A 12241-nucleotide genomic window follows, 5' to 3' on the forward strand; every position below is an offset into this window, starting at 1 on the left:
CTGAGTTATTAAAAAAATAAACGTAAAATAAAAAAGGAAATGGCAGACTGTGCCTAATTGAAATCCAACCCCTAATAAATTTTCCCACTTCGGTCTTTGCAATGGATATGTGCGTCACTAAGCGCAAAACACAGCGGTCGCAAGTCTCACTACAAATTGCTCACAATTTGCTAGTAGATGCACTGCAGCAAGTACAGCCACCAGCAGATCAACCAGAAATCAAATATATATAACGCTACTGTAGGCGTAAGTAAGCCGTTTGGATTCTCCTATGGCTATTTTCTAGCCAAGTATGAAAGCACACTACTATGCCAGATGAGATGACGCTGAGTTATTAAACAAAATAAACGTAAAATAAAAAAGGAAATGGCAGACTGTGCCTAATTGAAATCCAACCCCTAATAAATTTTCCCACTTCGGTCTTTGCAATGGATATGTGCGTCACTAAGCGCAAAACACAGCGGTCGCAAGTCTCACTACAAATTGCTCACAATTTGCTAGTAGATGCACTGCAGCAAGTACAGCCACCAGCAGTTCAACCAGAAATCAAATATATATAACGCTACTGTAGGCGTAAGTAAGCCGTTTGGATTCTCCTATGGCTATTTTCTAGCCAAGTATGAAAGCACACTACTATGCAAGATGAGATGACACTGAGTTATTAAAAAAATAAACGTAAAATAAAAAAGGAAATGGCAGACTGTGCCTAATTGAAATCCAACCCCTAATAAATTTTCCCACTTCGGTCTTTGCAATGGATATGTGCGTCACTAAGCGCAAAACACAGCGGTCGCAAGTCTCACTACAAATTGCTCACAATTTGCTAGTAGATGCACTGCAGCAAGTACAGCCACCAGCAGATCAACCAGAAATCAAATATATATAACGCTACTGTAGGCGTAAGTAAGCCGTTTGGATTCTCCTATGGCTATTTTCTAGCCAAGTATGAAAGCACACTACTATGCAAGATGAGATGACACTGAGTTATTAAAAAAATAAACGTAAAATAAAAAGTAAATGGCAGACTGTGCCTAATTGAAATCAAACCCCTAATAAATTTTCCCACTTTGGTGTTTGAGGTGGATATGTGTGTCACTAAGAGCTAAACACAACGGTAGCAAGTCCCCCTGCAAATTCCTCACAATATGGTACTAGATGCAAATAAAAAAAAAAAGTATAACGTTATTGTAGCCCTAAAAAGGGCTGTTGGGTTCTTGGAGAATCACTCCTGCCTAACAGTAAGCTAATAGAACACCCTAACGCTTTCCCTGACCAGCAGCAGCTCTCTCCCTAGCGGCATCCAGACACAGAATGATCCGAGCAGCGCGGGCAGCGGCTAGTCTATCCCAGGGTCACCTGATCTGGCCAGCCAACCACTGCTATCGACGTGTAAGGGTACCACGTCATGCTGGGTGGAGTGCAGAGTCTCCTGGCTTGTGATTGGCTCTGTTTCTGGCCGATAAAAAGGAAAACGGCGGGAGCTGCCATTTTCTCGAGCGGGCGAAGTATTCGTCCGAGCAACGAGCAGTTTCGAGTACGCTAATGCTCGACCGAGCATCAAGCTCGGACGAGCATGTTCGCTCATCTCTAATCTGCTCCTTTTACCGGGCAGTGCAGTACAATGCTGAGGCACTGCTTCCCCACACAGCAGATAAATAATGAAATAAGAAATCATTCAATCCCACAGAATTCATTTCTACTGTTCATTGTAGTGGATGTCTTAGTTCTACATCTTAAAGGGAACAGATCAGACTTTTTTATTTTATCCAATTTGAGCAGGATATTTGACCGCATGTTCCATTGAAAGCTTTTTATAATATTTATGTAGCTGATTCTGGGGTCAAAATTGTTTATTAAAGTGGGATAAAAAGAAAACATACTTACCCCGGGGGAGCAGTTATCATGGTACCCGCTTCATCCAATAATTAGCCTGTGACCCCTGGCTCGGCACAGTGTTGAAAAGACTGACAGTACTGGAGTAATGTGATAACTGGGAGCGGGAAGGGAGAGGGGAGACTATAAAAATGTTATACACTCCTCGTCCGGTGCTTCTGTTCACTGCCCCGTGCACACCTGCTACACATTGAAACTGATGCTGTAGTAGGCATGCAGCAGTGGTGAGAACAGGAGCACCGGCCTCTGTAAATAAACACGCAAGGACAGGCAGCACTACGGGTAAGCAGGAGCGTCGGAGGAGGAAAGTATAAAACATTTAAATCTTTCACTTCCCCCTTAACCCCACAACTTTTTTTCATTTTATGCTTTCCATTTTTCACTCCAAACCTTTCATAAATTTCTAATATTGATGAATGAACCTGTTAAAAGTCTGAATTTTAAAGCCCTGTTTGGTGCCAGCACCAATCACCGGCATTAACAGCTGAGATGTGGGGGGGTGTTGTGCCAGTCCCGAACTTTGCAGTTCTCGTTCTCTCATCACTATCCATGCATAACTTAATTTTACCATCAACACAGCTGTATGAAGCATGTTTAAGGCGTAACAAAGTGTTCTCTCCTGTATTTAATAATCCATGCCGTGTACTGGGAAGCTGCAAAAAATCCAAGTGAGGTGAAATTGACGAAAATACATTTGCACCATTTTCTTGTGGGCTCAGTTTCCAAATAATTTCCCTTTATTCTTTGCATTTTATATCGCAGAGAGCGCAATTTTATATATGTTTTATTATGTTTTAAGACATTTAAAACATTTTATAAATGTAATGCCTGTGATCGGGTGTTATGTGTTCAAGCTGAACCGGTAAAGTTCAGTAGGAACCCGCGAGCAACAACCCATTAAAACAGCAGCTTCCTGCAGCGATTGGCAGAAATTTAAATGCCGCAAGCACTATTAACAATCTGCTGTGACGTTGTTACTAGAGGGGGTTGGTCACCATTGCTACCACAATTTGCTACTATTTTGAGGGCTGTTGTGTGTGCCGAAATAGCAAAAAAAATGGCAATTTGGGCACTTTTTTCCGTTAAGAGGTTCATTGCCAGGAATAATCTTTCAATATTTAGTTAGATCAGACATTTAGGAACAAGGTGATACCCGTTTATGATTTTAGTGGGAAAACTTGCAAAATCAGAAAATCGGTTCCCCCCTCTGTAGATATGATTTATAGACTTCACGACTATTTACTATTAGAGTAGAAGTGTCTGGGCCGTATTTATGCTTGGGCCCCCGGGTGGCCGGTCCTGGGGAGCGGCTGCCGCTCTGGTTGTGATGTCACTGTTGCTCCTCTGTATGCATACAGTCCCCGGAGCACCAAACGGGGTAAGTACAACTGCTTTCTTGTTTTGACGACCTCCACTCCCTCAGCTCAAATAATCCACTTAAATTATGAAGAGGACTGTATATCTTAGTGGATCAGTAGTTTAAGGTTAGTATGACAAGGTGTAGTGGGCTTAGGGTTAGGAGTCTCCCGATCACATGTGCACAATGTACAATCCTGACAGCTAGTGTTTCACTGTGAATGCAGATGTGATCTGGAAAAAGGCCGCATTCTGATGATGCGTTTGTAATTCAAATGCATTGGGCAAAACGTATGTACAAAATGCATCAAACATATGTGTTATGTAAGCAGCAACATGTTTTTGTCTTTTAACATTAAATGGGGTTCTCATATAGGGTCTAACTTGCTGATCGGTGGAGGTCCCATTGATGGGACCCCCAAGGAGCACTAGTACAGGGGTCCAATGTACCCACGTTGCTACCCGAGCCGATCACGCATTCGCAGGCTGACCCGTTCATCTCTACTGAGCTGATGGCGATAGCCAGGCGCTGTACTTGCTAGATGGGACAACCCCTTTAATAGTGATGACTAACAATGTCAAACACATGCTGCTACTCAGAAAATGTATTTACATGTAATGTGGTATTTTGCCCAATGCATTTCAAAACACAATGCAAACAAAGCCTGGCGCAGTTTTTGAATCTAATGCCAGCAGCGAATCATTGGAGAGACGCCTCCTGGGTCCAGCGCTGCTCTCTTCTAGTAACATTCTGGGGGTTATGGGCAGAGGGTTTAGCTTGACGGGTCCAATAGGGGGCGTAAGCACTGAAGATGCCTAGGGCAGCATCATCTGTAAATACTGCCCTGGAGTCTGTTATTTGTCCCAGATGTTCCCCTAAAAACACACCACCAGTACTAGACCCTTAATATGATTCTGGAGATGCATTGCCCCAAACTCTAATCCCTATAGGATAATTCCCTGAAGAGTTTAGCTACTAATGGGAGCGATACATACAGTGTGTGGGCCACTGTAATGCCTGTTATAATTCGTGGTAAGGGCTTGTAAGGCGTTTGTTTTTGGTGTACAAGCCCTGATAAAAGTTGTGGCATACTATTCTACTCACATGCATTCTTTCAAGTGACAACAAAGTGGATTCCAGCGCAAGTCTCCAAACGGTCTTAAAATAATTCTTCGGGTACAGGTACAGTGAAGAAAACGATCAACGCGTTTCGGGTGTCCGAAATGCGTTGATCGTTTTTCTTCACTTTACCTGTACCCAATTTTGCGAATAAAGAATTATTTTAAGGCCGTTTGGAGACTTGCGCTGGAATTCACTTTGTTGTACCGTGTTTGGCCACTGCCTGGGAAGTTCCGTGAACGCAACTCTTCGGTCGGTATTGGAGTGAGTAGAGCCGACAAGGACTTTCATTCTACATTCTTTCAAGTGAGTTGTGAAGAGCCATAATTCTGCACCATTGTAGTCTGTTCATCTGGATTCTCGTAAATCCAACAGAAAAAGTTGCCCCGTGTTTCACTAGATGCTGTGTCACTAGATTATTCCTTCCTAGCAGAACATGGAGTGACTATGGCTCAGTCTTGTAGAGCTGGAAGCTTTATGTGTACCTATATATAGGCAGGGCCATTCAAATAGCCTGCATAATTATGTCTTATGTCTACTTGATATTGAAATGAACTAAACTGAATCCTTCCAATAAGATCATCTAACAGAATGGTTATTTGTGCAGATTTATAGTTGGAGTTCTTCTATTAAGTATGAAGCTAATGAGTCCCTGCCTCTTTTTTGTAAGAAAATTACACTTCCCACCAAGGTCTAAATAGCTCATCGTAACCTCATACTGTGCACTAGGTAATCTTATAACCTAGGTTATTAATAGCATGGACAATGAATTAATGATGTGCCTATTGTCATACTGTATTGTCATGGGATACTAGATAATAGAGCGGAGGCTGCCACCTGCTGGACAACTGTAATAAAAGATGAAAACATGCAAGTCTTCTCAATGCCTTAAAGGAAATCTACCATCAAAATCAAGCCTGGTAAACCAGGGGCACTTACTCATAAATCCAGGCGCTGTGACTGTGGTATCTTCTTATATACGTTATCCATGGCATCTTCCTTCCAAAATCAACTTTAACTCCTTAATGACCAAGCCCTTTTTTGTTTTTGAGTTTCCAATTTTCACTCCCTACCTTCAAAAATATGTAACTTTTTTATTTTTCCATGTACAGAGCTGTGTGATGACTGGTTTTCTGCCCTAACAAATCACACTTCATAGTGATGGTATTGAGTATTCCATGGTATGTACTGGGAAGTGGGAAAAAAATCCAAATGCTGTGAAACTGGTGGAAAAACGCATTTGCGCCATTTTCTTGTGAGCTTGGTTTTTATGTCTTTCACTGAGCGCCCCAAATGACATGTCTACTTTATTCTTTAGGTCGGTACGGTCACGGTTATATCAAATTTATATAGGTTTTATAATGTTTTCATACATTTGCAAAAATTAAAACCTCCTGTACATAAAGAAAATTCTTCCTTTAGCCATCTTCTAGCCCTAATAACTTTTTCATACTTCAGTCTAAGAAGCTGTGGGTGGTTTCATTTTTTGCATTTTTTATGGCATTTTCCGTTTTAGAATTTTAAGGACTGTACAGCCTTTTGATCAATTTTATAGAATTTAATATTTAGCAAAATAGCAAAAAAAGGGGCAATTTCGACTTTGGGCGCTATTTTCTGTAACGGGGTTAAACGCCGGGAATTATTATATTTAGTTTGATCTGAAATTTTGGGACTTGGCTATACCTAATGTGTTTATGATTTTTACTGTTTATATCAGTTCTAGGAAAAAGGGGGTGATTAGAATTTTTAGGTGTTTTAGTAAAAATTTTTTTTACTATTTTTCAGAACCCCTATAGTACTTCCATTTACATATAATACTACAGTAAGGCAGTATATGGGTATTCTCCACATCATCTATTACAATGTGCAAATCGCACATTGGGGCTCATTTACTAAGGGTTAGAATCACGCATTTCCGGTGGGTTTCCCGACTATTTCCAATTTTCCCGCATGCATTCGGATTGTGGCGCATCCGCGCCGGCTTTCACGCGACAGAAATCTGGGGGGCGCCATCGGACAACCCGACGGATTCAGAAAAACTGCCGAATTTAAAAAATTATTTGTGTCACAAGATCAGCACTGACATACACCGGGAAGAAGAAGGTGAACTCCGGTGGACTTCGGCGCAGCAGCTACACCTGGTGGATATCGGGCACACGGACCTTAGTGAGCCCGGCAGATCAGAATCAGCGCCGGAGAACGCACCGCTGGATCGCGACTGGACCAGGTAAATAAATTAGCCCCATTGTGTTACTGGTGGGTGTTTGCTGCTATATGAGCCCTCTCCAAACACCCACAGCCAATGCGTGACTTAGTAATATGTCACGCATTGTTAAGGGGTTAAAGGGTCACTTTCACCAGGAATGTTATTTTTAGCTGGTGAAAGGTTACAATGGCCTATGCAATAATGGTTTTAAAAATGCCGTTGTCAGCTTTCTGAATCAATTCAGTAGTTTATTTTATATTACCTGTTTTCTACATTAGGTAGTTTTATATACTTGTGATTGCACATTTCCTCTCTTCTACACGAGGAGGGATTTAATCTGATAATTGGAAACAGGTATGGAGGGGACCCAAAAAGTCCAATATGGTTTCTTACTTGTCATACATAAGATCCATGACCTGCTGACATTGTGTGACCCCCCTGCTTAATAATCCGCACCTAAACTGTTGCCCCAGAAGCTACTGAATATGAGAACCAAAATTACCCCTCAGAATGAAGGGCACTATTAAAATCACAAAACACTTGCCATAAAAAAAATTATAATCTTTATTAATGCCAAAATAGATAATAAAAATTACAAACCATGAGAACAAATGTTGGCCCTGTTTGTAAGGGTGTCCACGGGCTACAGTACAGTAATGGTTGGTGAAACACAGAGAACAAAAAAATGGCAGTCTGAACCCTGAACCCGGACAAAGTGGAAATAGCACATGTATACATGCAATGTGTAATGAACTTGAAAGTAAATGGCATGGACATGGTCTTCCCGGACAGTGGAGCACATTACCCTTACTAGGTAAGAACTGGCACTTTATATTGAGAGGTCCTTGTATACTTTAGCACTTTTTAGTGACCTTCTCTAGCTGTCAATACACAGTATTTGATAGACAGCACCTTACAGTGCTATTCCACTTTGTCCGGGCTCAGGGTTCAGACTGCCCTTTTTTGTTCTCTGTGTTTCACCAACCATTACTGTACTGTATCCTGTGGACAGGGCCGCCGATAGGGCAGTACAACTGGTACTGCCCTATGGGGCCCGGACTCTAAGACACTAGGGGGGGGCCCGCAGGGCCGCATCTGCCATGAGCAGAGCCGGATCATCATTGGCGCTATTGGAGCGCTAGCGCCGGGCCCCCGGATCCGGATTTATTGGTTGGGGGCCCCCGGCCTGGCGCTCCAATAGCGCCGATATTCATGCTCCTGCTGGGGCCCCGGCAGGCCCCGACACTCTCCACGGTAGACGGGCAGGGACCTCCGTCCGTCCGGACCGGAAGCTCCTGCCCGTCACTGTATAGTGCTCGATGCGGCCGGAAACGGCCGCTCGAGCACTATTACTGGAGCGATGTGCGCCGGGGTTGTCTTCCGGCCACATCGCTCCATGAATTAGGATGCGCGGCCGCGCGATGACGTCATCACGCGGCCGCGCACCCTTTCCTGCCTGGCCGCGGGCTGAAGAAAGAAGATGTGGGAGCCTGAGGTGAGTACGAGTTTTTTTTTTTTTTAAATCAAATAGCAGTAAAAACATGGTGGGGGCTTATTAAAATATGGGGGCAGAACATTATATAATTCATGGTGGGGGAGGAGGCAGCATATTAAATAATTCAGTGCAGGGCCGCCGATAGGGCAGTACAACTGGTACTGCCCTATGGGGCCCGGACTCTAAGACACTAGGGGGGGGCCCGCAGGGCCGCATCTGCCATGAGCAGAGCCGGATCATCATTGGCGCTATTGGAGCGCTAGCGCCGGGCCCCCGGATCCGGATTTATTGGTTGGGGGCCCCCGGCCTGGCGCTCCAATAGCGCCGATATTCATGCTCCTGCTGGGGCCCCGGCAGGCCCCGACACTCTCCACGGTAGACGGGCAGGGACCTCCGTCCGTCCGGACCGGAAGCTCCTGCCCGTCACTGTATAGTGCTCGATGCGGCCGGAAACGGCCGCTCGAGCACTATTACTGGAGCGATGTGCGCCGGGGTTGTCTTCCGGCCACATCGCTCCATGAATTAGGATGCGCGGCCGCGCGATGACGTCATCACGCGGCCGCGCACCCTTTCCTGCCTGGCCGCGGGCTGAAGAAAGAAGATGTGGGAGCCTGAGGTGAGTACGAGTTTTTTTTTTTTTTAAATCAAATAGCAGTAAAAACATGGTGGGGGCTTATTAAAATATGGGGCCAGAACATTATATAATTCATGGTGGGGGAGGAGGCAGCATATTAAATAATTCAGTGTGGAGGGGCAGCACATCATTTAATTCCTTGTGGGGGGGCAGCACATCATTTATTCCATTGTGGGGGGGCAGCACATCATTTTATTCCATTGGGGGGGGGGCAGCATATCATTTATTCTATTGTGGGGGGGGGGCAGCATATCATTTATTCCATTGTGGGGGGGGCAGCATATCATTTATTCCATTGTGGGGGGGCAGCATATCATTTAATTCATTGTGGGGGGGGGCAGCATATCATTTAATCCATTGTGGGGGGGGCAGCATATCATTTAATCCATTGTGGGGGGGGCAGCATATCATTTAATCCATTGTGGGGGGCAGCATATCATTTAATTCATTGTGGGGGGGCAGCATATCATTTAATCCATTGTGGGGGGGGGCAGCATATCATTTAATTCATTGTGGGGGGGGCAGCATATCATTTAATTCATTGTGGGGGGGGGCAGCATATCATTTAATTCATTGTGGGGGGCAGCATATCATTTAATCCATTGTGGGGGGGGCAGCATATTATTTAATCCATTGTGGGGGGGGCAGCATATTATTTAATCCATTGTGGGGGGGGGGCGGCATATCATTTATTCCATTGTGGGGGGGCAGCACATCATTTAATCCATTGTGGGGGGCAGCATATTATTTAATCCATTGTGGGGGGGGGGGCAGCATATTATTTAATCCATTGTGGGGGGGGGCGGCATATCATTTAATTCATTGTGGGGGGCAGCATATTTATTCCAGCATATCATTTAATCCATTGTGGGGGGGGGCAGCATATCATTTAATTCATTGTGGGGGGGGCAGCATATCATTTAATTCATTGTGGGGGGGGCAGCATATCATTTAATTCATTGTGGGGGGCAGCATATCATTTAATTCATTGTGGGGGGCAGCATATCATTTAATCCATTGTGGGGGGGGCAGCATATTATTTAATCCATTGTGGGGGGGGGGCAGCATATTATTTAATCCATTGTGGGGGGGGGGGGCGGCATATCATTTATTCCATTGTGGGGGGGCAGCACATCATTTAATCCATTGTGGGGGGCAGCATATTATTTAATCCATTGTGGGGGGGGCAGCATATTATTTAATCCATTGTGGGGGGGGCGGCATATCATTTAATTCATTGTGGGGGGCAGCATATTTATTCCAGCATATCATTTAATCCATTGTGGGGGGGGGGCAGCATATCATTTAATCCATTGTGGGGGGGGACGGCATATCAATTAATTCATTGTGGGGGGCGGCATATCATTTAATTTATTGTGGGGGGCGGCATATCATTTCATTCCTTGTGGGGGAGGGGGCGGCATATCATTTTATTCATTGTGGGGGGGCAGCATATCATTTCATTCCTTGTGGGGGGCAGCATATCAAATAAATCATTGTGGGGGGGGGCAGCATATCAATAATGAGGGGATGTGTTCTATGTGGGGTAGCGTGCGGTCACTTGTGTTGTGAGGGTTATTTAGGAGCGCAGTGTTGTTATCCAGGAGACTTTATACTGTAAGTGACTGTGGTATGTTTAGGGACGCCGGGTGGAGATGCTGCACGGAGCTGAAGATATACAGCTGTGAATTCACCTGTGATACGTCATGGATTGGAGAACCCGGAATAAAGTCCTCCTGATGGAAGAGCTTGTCATCTATAAGGTACTAGATGCCACTAATGACTCCCAGATCCTGTAGTCAGTCACACAGTGTCAGGGAGCTGTCTGTAGGGATGTTAATTGTTAGTAAAGTTTTCAGCATTTTCTGAACAGGTAGCGGAATTTGATAAAAGATTTTGCAAATCTGAAAGTAAGAAGACTGATTGCTCCGTGAATCTGAATTTGCGGTTACTTTGCCAAGATCTAGCTGATGTGGCTTCAGGCCAGAGTATAGTTTGTAGAACATGGTCCTTGCTGACCGCGTCACAAGGACTGCACCCTAAGCCAGTTATAATGCAAGGAATTCCACAGTGCTTGGAGTGGCAGTGCACTGTAAAGACAAACGATGTCATTACAGTTCACTGCAGCTCCAAGTGCTCAGAGCTCCCTGCATCATATATGGGTTATGATGTGAGAAGTGCAGTCCTTGTGATGCAGTCAGCACAAGGACCATGTTGCACCAACTGTACACTTTTTTGGAGCTGCTGGGACCAACTGTTTGTTGCAATAGAGGCTCAAAGTGATTTGAGTTGGTTTAATTTTTTGTTTACACCTATGGTGAAGTTTACATATATTTATAAACATTGTTGCATTTACTTTATCCATTGAATGCTGATGCTTATTTATTGGCATTCTTGTGACTACACACTTATAGATGCATGCATCTAATAAAGTTATTTTTATAGTGTGGTACATGAGTATTTTGTCTTTATATATATCCCTTGTTTAAAGGGAATCGAGCACCAGGTGCACAGCATAGTACCTGAAGGTATCATGCTATGCACCTGATGACCCTGACTTCAGCACTGTAAGTTCCATCAAAATGGCCTCTATGGTTATCCTTTAATGCTTTTATAAAGAATTATGTTAATTACCAGCTTAGGAGCAGTGGGAGTGCTCCAGTGCACCTAAGGGCTCCTTATGTCACCCAGCGGCCAGTCCTGCGGACTGCGGTGATCCGAAATCCCGATACCTGTGCCTGCTCAGCAGCCTCTGTGAATCAGTGTGCAGGTGCAGGGACTTTAGGTTTCCTTGGGGCATGCAATGAACGCTCCTTCTTTTCCTTCCCATTGGTTCTGAGGAAATATGAAGTCCTGACCCTTATGCAGTGATTCACAGAGGTTGCTGAGCAGGCACAGGTACCAGGACTTCAGATTACCTCAGGACTGGTGGCAGGGTGACGTAAAGAGCTCTTAGGTGCACTGGAGCACCCCCACTGGTAATTAACACAATTCTTTATTAAAACATTAAAAGATAGTGGCGGCCCTAGCAATTGCACTTTATAATGTTATATTTGTTATATGTTGTCTGTTAAACACTTTTATATGTTTACTGTTCACCATGCTTTAGTTTTTGATGCCATATTTGCACTATAATAAATATACTTGACCAAAAGTATGACTCCTATTGGCAATCTACCAGAAGAGTGTGCCTTGTCGTAGCAACAGGCCTCAAACCCTGTTTGTGAAAGGTCACTGCGGGGGGCAGGAGGCTTGTTCGGTTTTGGGGTGTGTTGGGGCCCAGACACTTTTGCTGTATGGGGCCCCGAATTTCCTGATGGCTGCCCTGCCTGTGGACACCCTTACAATGGGGCCAACATTTTGTTCTCATGGTTTGTAATTTTTATTATCTATTTTGGCATTAATAAAGTTTATTATTTTTTATGGCAAGTGGTTTGTGATTTTGATAGTGCCCTATTTCCCCTCCATTTTGTGGGGTATTTTCTCTTACACCAGGAGGCAGTTGAATGAGTGTGGAGGAGATGAGACTGGCACAGG

At 44.3% G+C, this 12241-nt stretch overlaps 1 long non-coding RNA gene across 3 annotated transcripts in view; it reads left to right on the forward strand.

The window, feature by feature from the left end:
* The window catches only part of LOC140106189 (uncharacterized), a 296249-nt gene that overhangs the window by 109080 nt on the left and 174928 nt on the right, over positions 1-12241 (forward strand). The gene's annotated exons all lie outside the window — the stretch shown is intronic.

This window comes from Engystomops pustulosus, chromosome 11, assembly GCF_040894005.1.
Source record: "Engystomops pustulosus chromosome 11, aEngPut4.maternal, whole genome shotgun sequence".
Classification (NCBI taxonomy): domain Eukaryota; kingdom Metazoa; phylum Chordata; class Amphibia; order Anura; family Leptodactylidae; genus Engystomops; species Engystomops pustulosus.